Source organism: Macrobrachium rosenbergii, chromosome 56, assembly GCF_040412425.1.
Source record: "Macrobrachium rosenbergii isolate ZJJX-2024 chromosome 56, ASM4041242v1, whole genome shotgun sequence".
In the NCBI taxonomy this organism is placed as follows: Eukaryota; Metazoa; Arthropoda; class Malacostraca; order Decapoda; family Palaemonidae; genus Macrobrachium; species Macrobrachium rosenbergii.
Genome location: NC_089796.1, coordinates 10,311,802 through 10,332,116, shown reverse-complemented (window position 1 = coordinate 10,332,116; position 20,315 = coordinate 10,311,802). Strand labels below are relative to the sequence as shown.

Here is a 20,315-nt window from a genome sequence, read left to right as displayed (position 1 = left end):
GTGTGTTTGTTTACATCTAATCTTTTCGTCCTCGTAGTCTTTTAGATGCATGCAGATGCTCGTATTGTTTATATAAACATCAAAGTAATTTATTTGAGCTGAATTATTATATTATGAACTAAATATATTGACACGAGAAGGAAATGGATAAATAATTGAGTTATTTTACTGAAATTTGTTCGATTGAAACTTCCCCTAATGTGAAGTGATGAAGCAGTCATGCTGTATGAGATAGAGAGGCGAGTGTATTTTGCGTAATTTTGCATTTTAATGATTTTAAAACAATTCAGAATACTACTATATTTGAATATATGTATATATAGATGCTTAGATAGGTTGAATGAATGCTTGGAAGCTTAAATCTGATGATAAACGAGTAACGGTAGAAGTATAACTTCTATGCCATGCGATATCCTTGGTCGAGTATTAGTTCCACTGTCTACCGCCAGGAGTGTCAGTGGTGCTTGTTATGGTGCAGGTGGAGGATGAGTGTCGGCCCACTCCTGGATTTTATTCTATTCCTCGGGTTGTATCTCACATTATTTTCTCAGATTGGCAGCGAGAGTGATGGATTTAGCACCGTGTAGCTGCCGCCTGCGTCAGATATGCGGATGAAACAGGTGAGAGACTTATAAGAGATGCTTTATTTTCGTGTGGGGGGAGACGATTCATGTTTCAAGAGAGAGTGAGTGAGTCTTTGGGGGGGGATTCAACTCTCTCTCTCTCTCTCTCTTTCTTTCTCTCCCTCGACACCACCCACCCCAGATGCCGCCCTCATGCCCCTTCTTGACTGTCTTTTAGGGCGTGTGGACGCCCACGCTGTTTTATAAGGTCAATTTACCGAAGTAGTGGCTGAAAAATACATGCAGCCAGTGAGAGAAGGTGCGCATGCTAGCCTTCGTGTTGGTGGGATTTTATTTTTTTCCTTCTCTTTTTTATTTTGAAAATGGGGGAGGGGGGGATGGAGGACTTGCCTTCTTCATATGGTCGGTCAGAGAGACGTCCAAATGTTGGAAGTATGGACCGACACTCATTTTCACTCTCGTGTACGTGGGTGAACACAGCGTACAAAGCACTGGGTGTGATTGATTTGTGTGGGTAGTTCCGCAAAAGGTAAAAAGGTCGTGGTGTGGAGACGACGACTTGGCTGTCGTAGGCGTAGTAAGTTAATTCATTCCGAATCAGATCACTGATGCAAGGCTTAGTGACCCTTAGGCCTAGATGGCAGAGAAAATATAAAGGAAAATGCCCGTTGTATCTTCCTAAGAAGGTGGCTGTGGTCCCATTTCGAGATCGCACCCCTTCGGTATGGCCCAGAGCTGATATAAAGATTATTATTATTATTATTATTATTATATTATTATTATTATTTCCTCTGTTACCATACCAGATGTTTGTCATTATAACTACTGTAGCGAGAGGGTGATTTGTGGTTCTAAAAAAGTAGGATATTTTGAGACACTAATTACAAATAGTAATTATAAGCCAAGTTTCGTCGGGCTTGGTGGCCAGTGGTGATCCTAATAGGATGCTGGCAGTGTTTGATTTGGATGTTGCCCCTGTCAGACCTAGAGCTTAATCAGCCGTAGTTGTAGGCGTACAGCAGTCGAATAAAAAGCCTGTTAACCCAGTTAACATGAACTAATCCAGATTCTCCCAATATAATTTCCAGGGCAACCGATTGGTTATACAGTATGACCTATTTGTTGTTACATGTTCAGGCAAAGTGAATCTGGCAAAGGTGATAATATGATGCAAGGATAATATTACATGGGCAGAGTCTGGTGTCATACTGACCATCATGAATACTAATGAATGTAGGCAATCTTGAATTCCTAAGGCATATGGCTTACCTATTTTTGTAGCCTGGGTCTAACAGTATTCATCAGCAAGCTGTAGTTTAATGTAGATGTAGTACACCCAAAGTACCCCTTCCGATGGTGGTTTTATTTATCGAGGGTTATAGAGAGATATTTAGTTAAGAGTATTTTTCTTATTTAGTTTTTATGAAAAATTTATAAATTGTTTTTTTTTTTATTTCTGTATTGGATTGAAACTGGGAACAGCCAAATTACAAATTCTTGCACTACTGTACTTTACCACAGATTTCTGCCCTCTGAGTGCAGTAGCCATTTCTCTTTTCGAAATTGCCTTGAACTGACTAAGTTATTCAAGATAAAATATTCATATAAATATAATAGCGATGATTTTCCTGATACTGTAAAAGCATTTTTAACTTGATATGGTTTTGATAGTGTTTGTGCAGGTTCCATAATAATTTTAAGGGAAATAACAATGGTCATGAATTAGCCCATGGTAGCATCAAGTTTGTGATGTTGGATAGTATGGCAGCATTAGTGGGTTTAATTTCTCAATTTTTAATCGTGGAAGTCTGTGATGCCTATCAGAAATTGTGGTTTGTGACTTGTGACAGCTGTTAAGCTTTGCTCCTAAGCACATGTTTGGGTTAAAGAGACCTTTATGCATATTGTTGGGATTGTCTTTACTGGAAGGGACCTTTTGTTTTTTTATTTTTGTTTAAACACCAGTAGTCCTGTACATTTCACTGAGTAGTAGGATTGCTTATCTGCTAATGTAAATTGTACCCTGTATCTGATAGCATTCAAACGCAATCTTTTGGTTAATGTTTTTGCCATGGGACATTGTACCATCCATAAACTTGTTTTGGTACATTCGTATTTATTGCATGTGGTGTTCTTTTATATGATGTGTAAACCCCATGCAGCTACAGTCTTTTTTTATGTGAAATGGTACAGTGTATCTCATAAAAGTCAATATTGTTTTGGTCTCTTGGTTTTATAGCTTTTTCATCATGCCTTTAGCTAAAGGTACTGTATTCTTTGCATCTTGAAGCCTTTCCCCTTGAATTTATAAGCAAACAAAATGTTATTCATTAATTAAGTATTGCTATAAAATTCTGAGAGAGGTTGAAGTTTTGGAACAGACTGTATGATTATTTTGAGGCTTAAGTGGCATAGATTACTTGAAAGGTACTGCATACAATTGTTTGATTTGTTGGTGTTTATTCTTGGTAACTTTAGTGTTGTACAGTTTTTCTCAGCTTTTTTGGGGGTGTAATTAATAACATATGTTCTATACTGAGTGAAAGAAATGGTAAAGCTGGTTACTGTTTCTGTTAGTGTTTCTTTTTCTCTGAGGACGCCACCTTAATTTTCTTACCATGGTAATATGGAATTTTATTATGCAGTGGTTTTAGGAATGATTGTAGCATTGTGAATTTTATTATGCCGTGGTATAACTGTTGGTTATGCCCTGTGCTACAGGTGTTCAAGAGGTTGAAGTTTGACTTTGAAATTGTACAGAGTAGGTGTCTGTACCCAACCATGGTGACAATCCTGCATAGTCTTTGTTGAGAAATGTTCCAAACCAAGTAACACTCATGCATAGTCTTTGTTGAGAAATGTTCCAAACCAAATAACACTCATGCATATTCTTTGTTGAGAAATGTTCCAAACCAAGTAACACTCATGCATAGTCTTTGTTGAGAAATGTTCCAAACCAAGTAACACTCATGCATAATCTTTATTGAGAAATGTTCCAAACCAAGTGACAATCGTGCATAGTCTTTAGTGAGGAGTGTCATGCTGTGATGCATTACCTGTTTATATGCCCTAAGGTTAACTGCTTTTCATTTAGTGTGCCATACTCTGTGGTTTATTACTAATGATGATGAGAATTGTGATAACAGTTATTAGGACTCAAACAGCTTTTATTTTTTGTCATTTTATTTTTTATCTCCAGTGGTAATTCTCTGACCTCAGTTAACAACCAGGATTTCTGTGCATACTGTATATATATGGTTGGTTATAAAATAAATGGTATGCTTACAAAAATAAAGTACACAAACAATATGTCATATTTTCTGTTAAGTGGTTTCCATTTCAGTTTAAATCATTTTAGCAAAGAGGTTTAGTTAAATAAAATAAGATAAAATTGAATAGCATTTTTAAATGCTAAATTAACCATTTTGCATTAAAGTGTAGCTACTAGTATGTTATGCTTATAATTAAATTCTCATTATCAGGCTGCCTTAGAATTAAATATCTAGCAAGTGCCAGTAGTTTGGGATTCAGAAGTACCGTAATTTACCTTAAGGGAGAGGAGTACCAAGTAGACACTCATGAACCTCCTTAAAAGGAAGGCAAACGTATTCTTGAGTGCCTGTAGGCTGTTACGTGTTTCACTCTGAGAGATGCTGGGAAAAGAAAAAGAAACTAGCATCCTCACTGCTCTTGTGTGATGTGAAAGTAACCCAATGGCTGGGAATATGGTATTTGCACAAAAAAAATCAGATAAATAAACTTTTCTCTAGAACCATCTGGTAAGAACAATTTATTTTTTTTTTTTCCTGTTGGGACAGCAGAAAAAAAATTTGAAGCTGTTGAGATGGGCTGTTTGTAGACTAGGCTATATATACTGTATATATATATATATATAGCATGTGTGTAGTGGAATTGATAGGATGGGAAATGGGGTTATACATAGAAGTAGGAAAAGAGTATTTTGGGATGGTTTGTCCATGTGAAAATAGTGGACAGTGATAGTTTAGTAAAGGGTTAATACTAAAGAATTGTTCTCAGAAAGGAGAGGAGACCTATATGTGAATGCTGCAGTTACTGTAGGGGGTTCTGCAGGTAAGCCTAATGTGTGGGTGTATGAAGTTTTTTTACTCCATGGTTTCATACAAGTTAAAGGGCAAATGTGGCAGTGACACATTTGTGTCGTTTTCCTTCTAGATTTAGCCGCCATTAGAGGGGATGACTTTGTATACATACATTCATACTAGCATTATATATGCTTTTTTGAGGTGTTAGACTTCCTCAGTAAAAAACAAAACAAAAAAATATTGTCTTCATTCCTTTGACCTGTTGTTTATCTTCCATTTAGCAATTTAAGTTCAGACAGTGATAAACAGACAATTGTCATCTCCATTGAGATGGTTACGTTTAAGGAAGCTGAACCCTTAGCTGACCTTAGTTCCCATGGTTTTATTTAGTGCATTAAATGTGAGAGGTGCAAAATGATAAGCACGCCTGTGTTTATCTAATTGTGTGCTGTGTCATTGTAATGGCCCACTGGCACTTCTTAAGTTATGTCCCAACAGCTGTGTTTTCAGTTGATGATGCAACTGTTATTTGCAGAATTCTGTTTTACTACAGCAACCGGGACTTATTGCAGCATTATTTCCGTGAAAGAATATGGTGGAAAAATAGTGTTTTTGTTATAAATAATGTTCCACTGTGCTTGAGTGTCCAGAACTTGTAACTGTGCATATTGTACTGTATAGCACTATTAACTAGTATGTACCCATCAGTCTTTTTTTATTACTTATGTGGGCATTTATTGGATTACATAAGTGGGGATGGGTAAGCTTTTGTTATACCAGAGCTTCCTGTATCTGTTAACCTTGCACTTCAGTGGATTACTGCACTTGTTAGTATTAAAGTTAGGGAAGCTCTCTCTCTCTCTCTCTCTCTCTCTCTCTCTCTCTCTCTCTCTCTCTCTCTCTCTCTCTCTCTCTCTCTCGCTTTTCAGGGAAATCATTTGTGAGTTGTATGTGGATTCTTTTTGAATTAATGATGGTAGTGTTTCTTGTCTGTATTAGGGTTTTTCCTTTTTTTCCTTATTTGGACAGCCAACAGCGCTTGCTCTCTAGAGTTCTGAGGCCTCCCCATTTCACAGTGTCCCTTGCCAAAAGAGAGGAAATGCATTGATTACTGTATTGCTCATCTTTTTTTTTATTCAACAACTTGCTTTTTCTTCGTAGTACGTATATTCACACATTTTAGTAATATTATAACAAGCCTTAATTTGAAAAGCTAAAGGTTACAAGCCCAGGGACCCTAACAGGGAAAGCAGCCCATTATGGAAAAGGAATATAAAAGTGAATTCTATAAACCGTGAAAGAGAAATAAGAAAATTAAAACGAGTAAACTGTGAAGTGAGAATCATGTCACTGCTCAGCATGATTTGCTCCAAGAGTGTAAGGTATGACATAGGGTTTCATAAGTGATGTTCTAGCCATTGAATTATTTGGGTCCTTTGGTAATATTGAAATAACTATGTCTTTTCTAAAGGCAAAAATGGTTCTTGGTACAGTATTGACGGGGAACTTAGTATGGGTTTTGTGCTGGTATCTGGCTAGGGGGTTGGGGGGGGTGGCTTGGTAGGTGAGGGTAGATTGTTGGCTTGTCTTCAGTGCACACAACTTCTAAAGCTGCTGGAGGGTCACTTTGACTAAATTTGGCATAAGTAACCCACATATTTCAAGAAGTTTTTTCAAGTTTCAAGGGTGATTTCATTTATTTAATTGTGTGTGCCAAAGATTTTGAAATGAGGGCTCTCTCTCTCTCTCTCTCTCTCTCTCTCTCTCTCTCTCTCTCTCTCTCTCTCTCTCTCTCTCTCTCTCTCTGCACCAGGGGGTTTTGATAGGCATAACCCTCTTAAAGGAAATTTCTTAAAGTAGACCTGCTTTTTATAAAATTGGGAGGAATGGTCTTTCCATCTTCTTCTAGCATTTTCTTGTATTGGTCCTTAATATACTTTGTACTGAAACTAGCAGATACAGCAGTTTAGTTATGCATATAAAAGACAAAATTAGTGCATTTTCAGCCTGTATAACTACATAATTTGTATATTATGCGTGATCAGTACATATTGTTGTGAATTTTATCAAATGATTTGATGGTTTGTGAAAATCAAGGCAAGTGAACTGAAATTATATAGAATAAAGTTGTGAAATATTTGGAATGCAGGTACTGTACTGTAATTCTAATGTTGAAATAATACGTAATATGCTTGAATGTGGAGTATGGATAAGTTCAATGAGATTCACTAGTTATTTACTTAAGCCTGTAGCCTAATCCCTTCATATTGCACTTTTTTATGTTATTCACTTGGTTTTGTATTGTAGGCTTATGAAGTAAGGTTTTTTCTCACTTAGGTACAATAATGATACATGATTTACGTTTTAAAGATCTGGAACTTTTCTAAACCACTCTATTTTACGTGGAGGCTTGCAAGATTGGAAAATTGATACCCTCATCTATCCCAGGCATTTAGGAAGAAGAGGGAAGGAGGGAGGGCGAGGGCATTTTTAAGGAAGAGTGGGGATTGCCTGCTGCCGTACACAAATCTGTATAAACAGATCAGCTACCAAAATAATAATGGAGGCATTGAGGCCCTAGACCATTACAGGGGACTGAGCAGTAAAGTACTGTAATAGGTACTGTATTGTATAGGGTTAGTGAAGGGTAGTTTGAAGCTTTAGCTAATCAGTGTGAAGGTAAAATAATTTAGCTTTAACCTTAATCAATTAAAGGAGTCTATCAGTTATGTGTAGAGGTTTGTCAGTTATGCTCTTTTAAAGGAGTTTTGCCATTTGAGTAAAGTATAAATTGAGTTGTCCTTTCATTGATGATGGATATGTTAAAGTATGATATTTAGTACAGTATTGATTTTTGAAGACTAAAATTACTACTGTGTATTGTTGTTGAAGGGTGGATCTGTATTTGCTTGAGAGACGGTGTTTGTTGTATCCATTATTAATAGGTTAGAAGGTGGAAAAGTTAATGTTGCTGTAGACATTTCAGAATATATTTACAGAATTATGATGGGATATTAAAAGTTATCAGTTGTAAGAAAATTATCTGTGTGAAATGTAACAACTGCAATTTTTGTAGACTTATTTCATGAACATTTGTTGTTTTGATTACTACTTGCACTTAGATTAACCATAGGCTATGTGACTATTATACAAAAATTATTTTTGATGCCCCTGTTATATTTTTATATAAAGCATATGTGAAGTAATTTCATACATTTCAAATTGAGAAGCTTAACTTTAAAGCATACTTGTTTTTAATCTAGGGTATATTACTTGCTGTGTTTCAAATGCTGGTAGATGCCTGCTGTGACAGTTGTCTATTATACTGCTTTGGAGAGGGTTTAACAGCCTGCATCGTGAACTTGTCTTTTTGCATATGCATTTGTTGCCATTGAAGTTGATGTACTGTACTCTGATATAGGCCACTCACCTATTTTTTTGTTATTGATTTCAATTTTGATGTGAATGATTTAGCCATGACCAGGTAAAATATTGATGCTCTTCATTTTGCGTCATTTCCACTCATTATATGGCTTTTTATGTTATACATGTGAATTATTTAATTTTATGGTTGTACAGATTGTTAGTGTAGCCTATATAGTTTTCCATAATACAATAGTAGGTTTGCCCTTTTTCATCAGTGCTATTAAAATATCCTCTTATTAGCGAGTTGTAGAACATTTTAGTGTGTTAACTACAAGGTGTAAAGTTCTTGAATTTAGGATCATTTAGGTATTCATCACATCCCTACTGTATTTCTGCCCATGTTGTTTTCTGTATTGTAGACTTCCTGATAATTACATAAAATTTACTGGCTCTTTGTCAAGGAATACGTGCCTTGTACAACACACTGAAGGTGGTATTAACAGTTCCTTTTGATGTTCACACAGCCTCAGATACATTGATTCCTGACTTGACGCAGTGTTTGTGTGTCTTTTGGTCTCGTCCCTCCGCTGTCCAACTTCTTTAACTACTTAATCCAGTATTCACACTCCTTTGTATGAACTACCTAATCCTCTGTTTCAGTTCTGTAAGAGTAAAAATGTTTCAGTGTTGTGGCTGGAAATCTTCTTTAATAATAATAATAATGATGATAATAATAATAATAATAATAAATAATAATAATAATAATAATAACAACAACAACAGTGGTGACAATAAGTATAAGGAATTTTGTTTTCTTAGGCAGACGAGTACATTCGTCATCACTTATCAACTCTGTTGTGAACAATGATTTATTTGCCATGAGTTGATTTGATGATAAAATTTTTTTGTTATAAAAATGTTTATAATCATCTCATACCTACCTAGGTAACATTTCTATTTTCATTTATTTATTTTCCAGTGTGCACCTAGCCCTCTTGCTCCGATGTATCTATATAGATCAGATACAGTACAGTACTAGAACTTGACTTTTTCAAGAACACATCCTAAGAGCATCGCTCATGCTAAGTTATAGTTGGACTGGCCCTTCTTAAAACCTTGGATTGGAGAGTTTTTTTTTTTTTATTTATTTTACATTCGAGGTAGCCTACTGGCAAGGAATGCCTTAAGAAATTTAATAGTGTTGGGCGTTATTGGAACAAAGCGCATTGTATACTGTGCATACTAAAAGTATACAGAGTATCAGTTAAATTAAGATGAATCTCGTTATGTTGGCTGACTTAAGACATTTCATTACAGTCTGACATTTCAGTATAAAAACCAAAATAAAGTACATAGCCTACATTACTTTGTTGGGCAACACCTCCAGTGAGCCATTATAGCAGTCGTAACCTTTGATGCCTACATTTGGCTTGCTAATTCTAACAAGATCAAGTCTTGTGATGTAATAGGCAATGAGTTGTGCATCATTTATTGCTTAGTCTGCCTTGGCGACCAAGTTCGAGCAAGCATGAGGCAGAATTATGTAAATTATTGACAAGTTCTTTGATTGTTAACGAATGGGGATTGAGCGAGTGGTTTATGGAATCTGCCTGCATCAAGAGCTAACCGACGCGGGAGATTATGATTTGATTATTGGTTGAGGAGAGTTTTGAATGCCCAAGTCAGTTTGGTTTTTATAGCTTTATGAGAGAACTTGCACCGTGGCGATTTTTAGTAAATTGTTTGTGCAACAAGAGTATAAAGTGTGCATGTAGTCTTATCTTCAAGTTGGAGGTTGTTGTTGGTGTAAAATAACAAAATCAAAATAATGTGTGTGAATAAATTATACACCTCTGGGACTGATAAGTCTATTTTGTACTTGAATTGATTAAATGTTTCCGTGTAATTATAAATGCTGCAATTTCGGTGGAAATAGTTAATTCCTGAAATTATTGCTGGTTTTAGAATTCCTCTTGAGAAACCGGTGTATTATTTTCGTACGTGTTTTGGCGATTTAAGTTTTTAATGGCTCTCGTCTTTTGTTGCAGTTTCAGATGGCATTCGTAATGTATATTCATTAGCAACTTATACTTTGATGTATATGTACACCATGGCATTAGGGCCAAGGTCTTTATTTGGGCTACTGCGATTCTTAATATTTCAGGCGTGGAATACAATGATTGAAGAGAATTTGTCTTTACCGTTCCTTATTAATTCTGCCAGTGTAACTGGTTAACATTATTGAGTGGTTTGGTTAAACTAATGGATAAAAGCAAGTGTTTATTTAATTTTCTTCTCGCAGATTATTCTCCTTCGTTAAGGTATATAAACAGTACTACAGTTGCCGTTTTGTAGTGGGCCTAGAATCTGCCTTGTTATAATTTTGCACGAAATCTCCAGTTTCAGTCAGTTAGGCCGCACGTTAACGTCCAATGTGACGCATCTTGCGAGCTTCTAGGTCGTCAGTCAGTTTACCTTCCTAGTTAGTGACAGGAATACAAACGAAGCAGTCGTAGTAACAAGATCCCGCTAGTTTAGACGAGATTGCCTGCAAGTCATTTGTGTGTGGTGTAGGACTAGTGGGTGTCATGGGGTAGGAATTTTGATGCACACGTTGCACTGTTAGGTTCGTTGACTTTATTTTAAACTCCTGTGCTGTAGTACGGTTTGTTTGTGCCTTGTAAGTTGTTACATTTTATTGTGGGGTATTGAAAGGTTTGATAGGAGGCATTGACAGTAATGATAATTACGTAGTATTTAGTGTTTGTACAAACCAGTTAGGTCTATAATTCCCCTTTTTGTATGAGTTATTTCTGAGGTTGAGTGAATTCGAAATTAAGTGATATGTTTTTAATGTATGCCTGAATAGATATTGTTTTCCCTCTTATTAGTGTTGACGATATTTTGTGCTTATCTTGTATACAACACGAAATACATAAAAATAATTCAGTTGTTGTGTTTGAATACTAAGAATCTCTTTCGTCATCTTACAGGAAGTGGGGAATGCCAAGGCCTTTATGATATAAAAAAAAATATGCCTTTTATCTTTGTTGAATAAATTTACATTGTATCTGACGACGAAAGTTCGTTGATATGCATTACGGGAAGACACTAGCGTTCTTTGTCATGCATTCCGGGATATATTGTTCTGTGTGATGGTAACTGTATCTTGGTTTTTCACTTTAGGAAACATGGATTTTGAACAGTAATGTAATTTTAATTAACTGATACTTTTGTTATGTAATCATAGGTTAATAGGGAGTACTGTAAATTACAGTACGTAAGAGGGATCTCGCTTTTTTGGGAGATAGCTGGCAGCTGTTTTATCTCAACTTTTCCTTGGTAGCCTAGTATTCCATGTACTATATACAGTATGTGCATGTGTGTGTATATGTATATATATATATATATATATTATATATATAGTAGAATGTTAGAAAGAATATCTTGAAGCCGTTTGAAACTTCTTTGCTTGGTTGCGTTTATTTAAAGAAATACTTCTCAGTACAAGCAGTTTTAGAACAAAGAATCTTGATAGGCTATTAAAGGTTTTTAATAACAGCACGGTCTTCTTACTAATTAGTAACGATTCAATTCCTTCTGCCTGCAATTAAGGAGGTGTGTTTGTTGAATAGTACGTCAGCGAGTATCCTTTCATTTTACTACTCGAAATTGAATCCCTTTAGTTTACCTTTAATTAATTAGAATTCGAGTTTTGTTTTTTAAAGTGCGACTATCATATCGTTTCGGTTGATTTGTGTGATTCGAACATTTTCTGTCCAGAAATCTATCCGGTTTAATAGAGGTGGTGTATTATGTCGCTTGCTTTTTCGGTTCCACTAAAATGCGAAATACAGACGAAACGGAATGAAATGGAAGCCCCCCATTTGTAACTGCACTTTGCTCTTAAAATAGGCGATGTATATGATATTAAACTTTTAATATTGTATACTTACAGCTTTCTGTAACTTATGATTGTTGACGGTGGGGCCTTGGCTCCGTGTATATTTAGAATATATTCCTGTAATTTGCACTGCCACATTGTATGTGAGTTGCGCAGTCGTGAGCCCTACTCGTGCAGTTTTAAACATATTAAAAGGGTAATGCTGGAAGTTCTGTGAGTACTGTAGGAGGTTACAGCATCTTATATAGAGCAATACAGTAGACATTTTCTGCCTTTTATGCGTTCACTCTGTTGAATCAAGTCGTGAAACTTTATTCATGTTTAATTTAGAGTTTGTCTCGCATGCAAATATAGAAAAATGGTCCTTTTCCGTGTCTACAGTTCTTATTTAGCTGTACAACGACTCCATTCCATACTTAAGTAGGACCAGGATTTTGTGACAAGTGTTATTTCGTGGCAAAGCCTTTCCTTTAACTCTCATTGTGGACTTGACAGTCTTGTTTGAGTTTTGCATTTCACGGCTTTTCTTGGAGGTGTGATGCTTATTCGTAGGGTGAGTGTTCTGTGTATTTTCCTCGTGGAATGTTTAATATCTTGAGTTTTCAATAAGGTTTTTATGCCTGTTTTTGTCTTATAGGCAGATTCTGTCATTTTTCTTTTGGAATTGGAGATTAGGCTATTTGTAGAATTTCTGTTTCGTATTTTGCAAGTGGATTTTTTTTTTATCATTTATGGGATATTTTGTTGTCATGCTTTCAAGTTTATTTTTATATATTGTATTTCATGGATATTATCCTTTATTTTATTTACTTTGTTGGACAGGCTTCTCGTGTTCCCATGGATTAACTTGAAACCTTGGTCCGCTGGTATAGTGTTTAGTGTCGTGACATGCCACTCAGATTTTGCGGGTGCGCGTCTCCCCCAGGGCGATGAAAAGTCACTGGCTTTGTATCATGATCAGTTACTGCTGCAGTGAGGAGTCTGCGGTGGGAGGTTGAAACCAACATTCTTTGGAAGCTCTAATTTTAAGTCAATGGGCCCTGTGTGTTTGTTCCATGTGAATAGGTTTCATCTACTGAAATAATAATAATAGTAATAATAATAATAATAATAATAATACCCTTGAAGTTTTCCAGGTGTTTTTCAAAAGTTGGACTCGTTTTATTCCATGGAATAGGTTCTGCTGATTCTTTTATTATTAAGTTTCTAATATTTCTTTTGTGAATATTCGGTCTGTTCTCTTTCTTTTGTCGCTGATTCTCTCTGTGTGCCTGTTCGGTTGTCGCTCAGTCTAACTCGGATGGTTTTACGGGCCTCATTGTGACCCCCATTAACGCTCTCACACCTAACTCATGGAGACTTTCACAAGTTTCGGAAGTATTACGATCACGCGACTTTGATGTGTCCGTACCCTTTTCACAGTTTTGGTCACGTGTCTGAAATTTATTCTTAGAGAGAGAGAGAGAGAGAGAGAGAGAGAGAGAGAGAGAGAGAGAGAGAGGAAGCTGAACTCTTATATAGAAGCTATATAGACCTGTTTCTTTTGAGTTTTAAGGTTATTTTACATGTAGGTTTTTATCACATTCACTGAGAGGTCCTTACTGTTATTTGCCAAAGGGGGGATTTTGTTCTTCTCCATCCTTGATGCTCTTATCAAGGATTGACGCGTTATCTTCAACCAGCCGGATTTTGTTCTTCACGTTGCATACACATTTCAACTTTCACTTTCTACATTGATTCGCACGAAGAACCGAAGTCGCAGGCGGAGGAGGACTGGAGGTTTTCTCAGTTTCTGCATTGGCACAGTGTGTGAGATGATAAAAACATGGCCATTACTCTTTGTGATAGATTCACCTAGATGTTCTCTTGATTTTGATTTTTCTGTCTGGTGGGTTGGCTCTGCGAATTATCATGAGTTGTGGGCTTAGCGTTGGTAATTTTAATCCTGAGATTGTGTATGAGTAGAATGTTATACGTAGCATGTAGAATCTCTCTCTCTCTCTCTCTCTCTAAGTTTTTTTGTTTGAAGATTGTACATAACAGTTATATCTTAATAAATTTTTAAAGCTAGAAGTAACAGTCTCTCTCTCTCTCTCTCTCTCTCTCTCTCTCTCTCTCTCTCTCTCTCACAGAGTTTTTGTGTTTGAAGATTGTATAAACAAGTTATATCCTAATAAATTTTGAAAGTTAGAAGTAACATTATCCTAATAAATTTTGAAAATTAGAAGTAACAGGGTAGGTCTCTCTCTCTCTCTCTCTCTCTCTCTCTCTCTCTCTCTCTCTCTCTCTCTCTCTCTCTCTCTCTCTCTCATACACAATGCTGGTCACATGCATAGTAGGCACAGTTAACCACGCCACTGATGCATATACGGGCGACCGACCAGCTCTGGGGTCTTGTGAATCACGCCAGTCAGTCTATCACCGAAACAGCCTCCGTTATATTGAAAGAAAAACACTTGGCCGGCATCACCTCCTCCTATACCACCTCCTTTCTGCCTTGGCAGCTGCCTTCTGCGAAAGAATCGGATCACTTCAGTTCACGCTTTGCGAGTCTTCCGTGCATTTGCGTGAAGCAGTTTTATTTCTATTTTATTTTTTTTTTTAATCCACGCGACGTCTGCTGGTTTTCTAGCCGTTCCATTCAGGCGGTGACATCAAGAGTAAGATAGATACAGAGAGAGAGAGAGAGAGAGAGAGAGAGAGAGAGAGAGAGAGAGAGAGAGAGAGAGAGAGCCCTTTTAAGTGCTACTTTTCAAAATAAGCTATAACCTTTTGGATAAGATCGTTAAACACAATGCCTTAACTGGTCCGAGAGAGAGAGAGAGAGAGAGAGAGAGAGAGAGAGAGAGAGAGAGAGAGAGAGAGAGAGAGAGAGAGATTGTGTGTGTGTGTGTGTATTTTAAGCAAGCACAGCATGTGGCTCTCGCTCCCTTGTTATTTCGAAGGCATGCTCCAATTCTTTTTCTGAAGAGGGCCGTCAGGTTGGCAAAGTTATCGACGCCTTACGTTGGATTCTAGGGTTTGTTTGTGCGTCGGTTGCCTTTTCGAGTTTTTGTGTATGTGTGTGTGTGTGTTCTATTCTAGGCCACGTTTGAATGTTACGCATTCAAGGCTCTGTTTATGCATTTTTGTTGTGGTGTTTTGTTTATGTCCGACGTGCTGTGTAGGCTTTGTGTATGTGCAGTGCATTAGGTTTTGTGTGTGTGTGTCGTTTGTTTGTTGTATTTGTGGCGGATTTCCATTTGTTTTGAATTTTTTTTTTTTTTATCTTGCCATTATTGTGCATTCCGATATTTTGTCCTAGGTTGTGTGGTAGGAAGTTTTGGAAGCATTTTCCGAGTTTCAAATGATAAATGTTGAGAGATTCTGACGCGTATTTTTCTAACAGTAGAATACAAGAAAATAGTTCAGGGATTGCAGTATTTTTAAACTTGCGACAGCTAACGCCATTGTACTAGAGTACATGATGAATTAAAGGGTATTTTATGGTGCGTTGTATGTCATCAATCAACTCTTCCAGAATGAATTTTTCCTTCCCCATCCTGGCCAGGGCATGACGGCATACCATGTTGACATTTTGCATCTACCATTTTGATAATTGATTTGCAGCTGGTTTGGGCTTTCGTGGAGAGTCTAATTGCGGTGTGAGTGCATCCTGCAACTGCACCCAAAACTTTAAAGATATTGTGCTCTATGGTGAACGTTATGTCTAGTATGCTTGTTTGTGTGGTTAGAGAATATCTCTCTCTCTCTCTCTCTCTCTCTCTCTCTCTCTCTCTCTCTCTCTCTCTCTCTCTCTCTCTCTCTCTCTCTCTACACAAATGCGGTTGGTGTGTGGGTTTGTCGTGTATGTTTCTGTTCTCTGCTTGCAGCCTCAGGTTTGTAGTTTTCGAGCAAACGAAGATGAGAAAAATGTAAATGGTGAAAAATGAAACATTCTGTTTCAGGTGTGAATGCGAATGAACAGAATACACCTATGGCCTGCAGTTATTAAAGAGAGAGAGAGAGAGAGAGAGAGAGAGAGAGAGAGAGAGAGAGAGAGAGAGAGAGAGACTGCCATGTAGGATTGTAGGTTGGTTGGCATGCCAACGGCATGAATGTCCTGCCCAGACCATTATGTCGGTTAGAGCTAGATGCATGTCGACGAGTTTTTATTATACTTATTGTTCATCAGAATTTTTTGTTTTCTTTGCATTCGGGCGATTATGCGCGTTCCTGCAATCATAAACACACACAGGTAGGTATTCGGGTAAAAGTTCCATATGTGTTTGTCACCGTAGCGGGGGGGGGGGGGTAGCGCCCTCAGTGCTCCTCACGCGGTGCACTGCCGGCATTACTTAAGGTTCTTTGCAGCGCACCTTTGGCCACTAGCTGCAACCTCTTTCATTCCTTGTACTGTACCTCCGTTCATGTTTTCTTTCTTCCATCTGACTTTCCAACCTCTCCTTACAATTGTTTCGTAGTGCAACTGCGAGGTTTTCCTCCTGTTACACCTTTAAAACCGTCTTACTGTCAATTTCACTTCCAGCGCTGAATGACCTCGTAGGCCACAAAGCTTGGCCTTTGGCCTGATTTCTATATTTTATTCTATTCATATGTGTTTGTACTTGGTAGTTGTGATAAAAAAGAAAAAAGACATCAAGAAAAAGGTGTATCAGCTTCCCTTGAGAGTTTGGCAAGCCTCGCTAAACTCCAGGTAACGTAACTAACGACGTTCGTGATCCAGTCCCTGCTTGCATGGAATGCAGAACAGCATTAAAAAAAAAATACAAGCTTTAGATACAACTCGTCTGAAGAAAATCAGTCGAAATCCTCAACATTGTTAGTTTATCTCATCCATAACTTTTAATTATTTGAAAGGATCTAGCCTAATTTAGCTATGATTTTTACTAGAGAAACCCTTCTGTTCCGTTCAGAATATTTATTCATACTTTAAATTCTCTCTCTCTCTCTCTCTCTCTCTCTCTCTCTCTCTCTCTCTCTCTCTCTCTCTCTCTCTCTCTCTCTCTCAATTATTTTACAGTTTTTGCCGTATAAAATGTTACATCATTCTTTGATGCTAGATTTTGCCTTTTCTTCTGTGAGGTTCAATACCATACAGTTTAGAATTCTAGAAATTTTATTCGTATTGTGACCAAATTGTGTAATGTTCTTTGAAGGCTAATCCTGTATTTGAACCGTTTAAATGTCGGAGTTCAAATTTGGGCAAATGATTTTTTGTTAAACAAATCATTATTATTATTATTATTATTATTATTATTATTATTATTATTATTATTATTATTATTATTATTATTATTCAGAACATGAACCCTGTTCTTATGGACTTGAAATTAAAACTTCCAAAGAGTATATTATTGATTTGAAAGAAGCAACAAAAGTTGATAGGAAATGCAGAAAGAAGATTTTGTGTGAATGTCATTTCATAGTTTATATATTTGTATTTTTTTTTCTTGTTATTCCTCCTCATAGGTTGTTCTTTCTCAGTTTCTTTTTCTGTACTGGCTGTTTTCCCAAGAGTGCCCTTGGACTCGTAATGTTCTACTTGTCCAAGAAAGGCTGCAGTTTTGCTAGTGGTACTAATAATAATAATAGTAGTAGTAGTAGTAGTAGTAGTAAAAGCCTGTGCTAGCTTGTTTTATATTCTGCTAAGAATAATCGGAGAATCGTAGCTCAAGGAACAACCCCCCACCCACCCAACCCCATCTCTCCCCTACGTCTCAGTCCCTTTCCTTTGCTAATGGTTGGTTTTTGACTTGATTTTGTATATTGTGAGTTCTGTGTCTTACTATATAGGTAAATATAGCAATCAATCTGGGTCGTTATAATCCTTTTATACAGGCTGTAAATGGAGAGATTGGATTATGGCGGTTATAAAGAAAATTGAGGGTTTCGTTCTCAAGTACTCCAGGGGAGCAGTCTGTTAAGAGAGGTGCTCTGTGTGTGTTTGTGTGAATGAAGTGGGCTATAATGAGTATTCCGCGGATTATAATGTCCTTTGCAAGGTTTAATGGGGACTTGGAGTTCATACAACCGGAAGGTGCCTTCTAACAAGGATCAATTTTCTGGTTGTTTCTTCTCAATAATTTTGCGTTGAAGGGACTTTTCTCTCTCTCTCTCTCTCTCTCTCTCTCTCTCTCTCTCTCTCTCTCTCTCTCTCTCTCTCTCTCTCTCTCTCATATGCACACACACACATGCAACGGATTGCTAAATGACTGAATGTTGCTTTATTTCTTATCAAATGCAGGATAGTCTGTTAGTCCCAAGCTCAGTGCTGTCACAGGGCTATCTCCCGCTGTCTGGGCTGTCTGAAGTATGAGGTCATGCGCGCTGGAGGCTATGATAAGTCCTCTTGTTGGCCCAGGGACGAGCTGTTGACCTTCAGTGGAATGTCCATGCTGTTTGGTGTGACATGTCATGTCACGTGTTCTTTCATGCTGTTTCTTACTTGGCTCTCGCGCCTCCTTTTTACCCATTGCTGCTTGCATCGATCCGCTAAGTGTCTTTCAAGATTTTAGCGATGCTTGATGCTCTGCAAGGGTTAAAGATTTTAGCGATGCTTGGTGCTCTGCAAGGAAAGAGGTTTTGAAATGCCCACACCCCAACTCTTGTGCCAGTGGTCGGGACCAGCACGAGTCATGAGCTGTCCAGAAGTGCGAGTTGTTTTTCTCCTCCGTTTATCAGATGAAGGCTTTTGGATTCGTCCGATTTTATTCGTGCTTGAGATTTCACAAGCCGCCACCTTATTATAATTAGGGCGGTGTCTAAAGTTAGAATAACATTCGAGCCCTCTGAAGGTGTATCGTAAGTTTGGAACTCACTCAAGGCACGGTATCGTTGAGCCCATTTTACAATAGTTCAGATCCGCGTCAAGGCATCGTCGATCCCACATGGCGAAAGCTTGAGCACGTTTTGGATGGTATTTCTGAATCCTGTGTTCAGTCAAAGCATTTTTAATTTCATATGAAACCCACTTCAGGAAAGCGTTGAATTCACACCACTATGCCCTTTAACTCAGTACATGGCGTGGTCTATCCAGCTTCAGGGTATCGCTCGCTCCCCCCGAAGTCGACCTGAACTTTGAGATTCATAAAGTTCCAAGGAGGAAATGAATGGCCCTTGTAGAACGCTAAATGTCAGAGGTGAAGGTTGCAGAGGAGAGAAAGAGAGATGAATGTTTACAATACTGAGGTACCTTTTATGGGCGTAAGGTCGTAGCAGCGTAAATCTCTTGCTCATAATATCGTGGGTGTGTATTTTTTTTTTTTTTTTTTGAAGGGATAACTGGCTTTTGACTTCTGAGAATAAAATATAACTCCATTTTTCAGTTTATCCTGTTTTTCAAGTTTTAAAAATTATCAAATTGGATGTGTATACTAGAATATGTTTATTTTTGTGCACCCTTGCATTTGTGTAAATGTATATCTAAGAATGCATTTTATACAATGGCCATCTCTCTTCTTTCCCCTTAGTGGGGTAGCGCCATCAGTGCACCTCATGCTGTGCACTGTAGGCATTACCTAAGTTCTTTGCAGCGACCCTTCGGCCCCTAGCTGCAACCCCTTTCCTTTCTTTTACTCTACTTCGTTCATATTCTTTTTCATCCATCAGACTTTCCACCTTCTCCTAACAATTATTTTCCTCCTGTTACACCTTTCAAACCTTTCTGCTCTCAATTTTCCTTTCAGCGCTGAATGATCTCATAAGTCCCAGGGCTTGGCATCAGGCCTAAATCTCATATTCCATCTCGCCTCTTTAGGTCTTGGTTAGGAAAGTCCTTGGGCCGTCCTTACTCAGATGCTAATTGGGGTGGTCGTACTGATGAATAATGATTATCAGTGCATGGTGTTATAGTTACAATACTTGGATGCAGAGACGAAATTTGCATTGTTGGAGTCTGTGCTTGCTGGCGTTTATCAGAGATTGCCTTGAGACTCTTCCGGTGTATAAAACTCGCATTGGCTTTTCCTGGCTTTGCTGCCGTATCCTACAAAACTAAATATGTATCCGTTTGCGAATCTTTCTTTTAGCTTAATAATAATAATAAAATTTGCGAGTGAAACTTGAACATTTATGTACTTGCAAAGTTGTTTATATACGCATTTTGCTTAGATACGAAAGAATTCTTATGTAAAATTTCCTCCACTCTCCTTTTCGTGATTTTTATATGTGAAAAAAAAGTAAAAACTTGAAAAAAAAAATGACATCCACACTCGTAAAGAAACTGAAGAAAATCATTAAGAAAGGCAAATTTTTATCCACGGTCCTCGGGTTCACCAAAGGGAAAGGAATTGTGACTTAGAATAGAATCCCATCTCAGTTCCACCATCTCTGTCCCACTTCCTTTTGTTTCGCCTCTTGCATGGGAGGATTATATGCCTTCGCATTTGGAGCGTA

At 37.6% G+C, this 20,315-nt stretch overlaps 1 protein-coding gene across 1 annotated transcript in view; it reads left to right on the top strand.

Moving 5' to 3' along the window:
- The first annotated feature begins 453 nt into the window (after positions 1-453).
- The window catches only part of Rap2l (Ras-associated protein 2-like), a 182,733-nt gene continuing 162,871 nt past the window's right edge, over positions 454-20,315 (top strand). The window contains exon 1 of the mRNA XM_067100634.1: positions 454-620. The gene's annotated coding sequence lies outside the window, so the exon portion shown is untranslated. The remainder of the gene's footprint in view (positions 621-20,315) is intronic.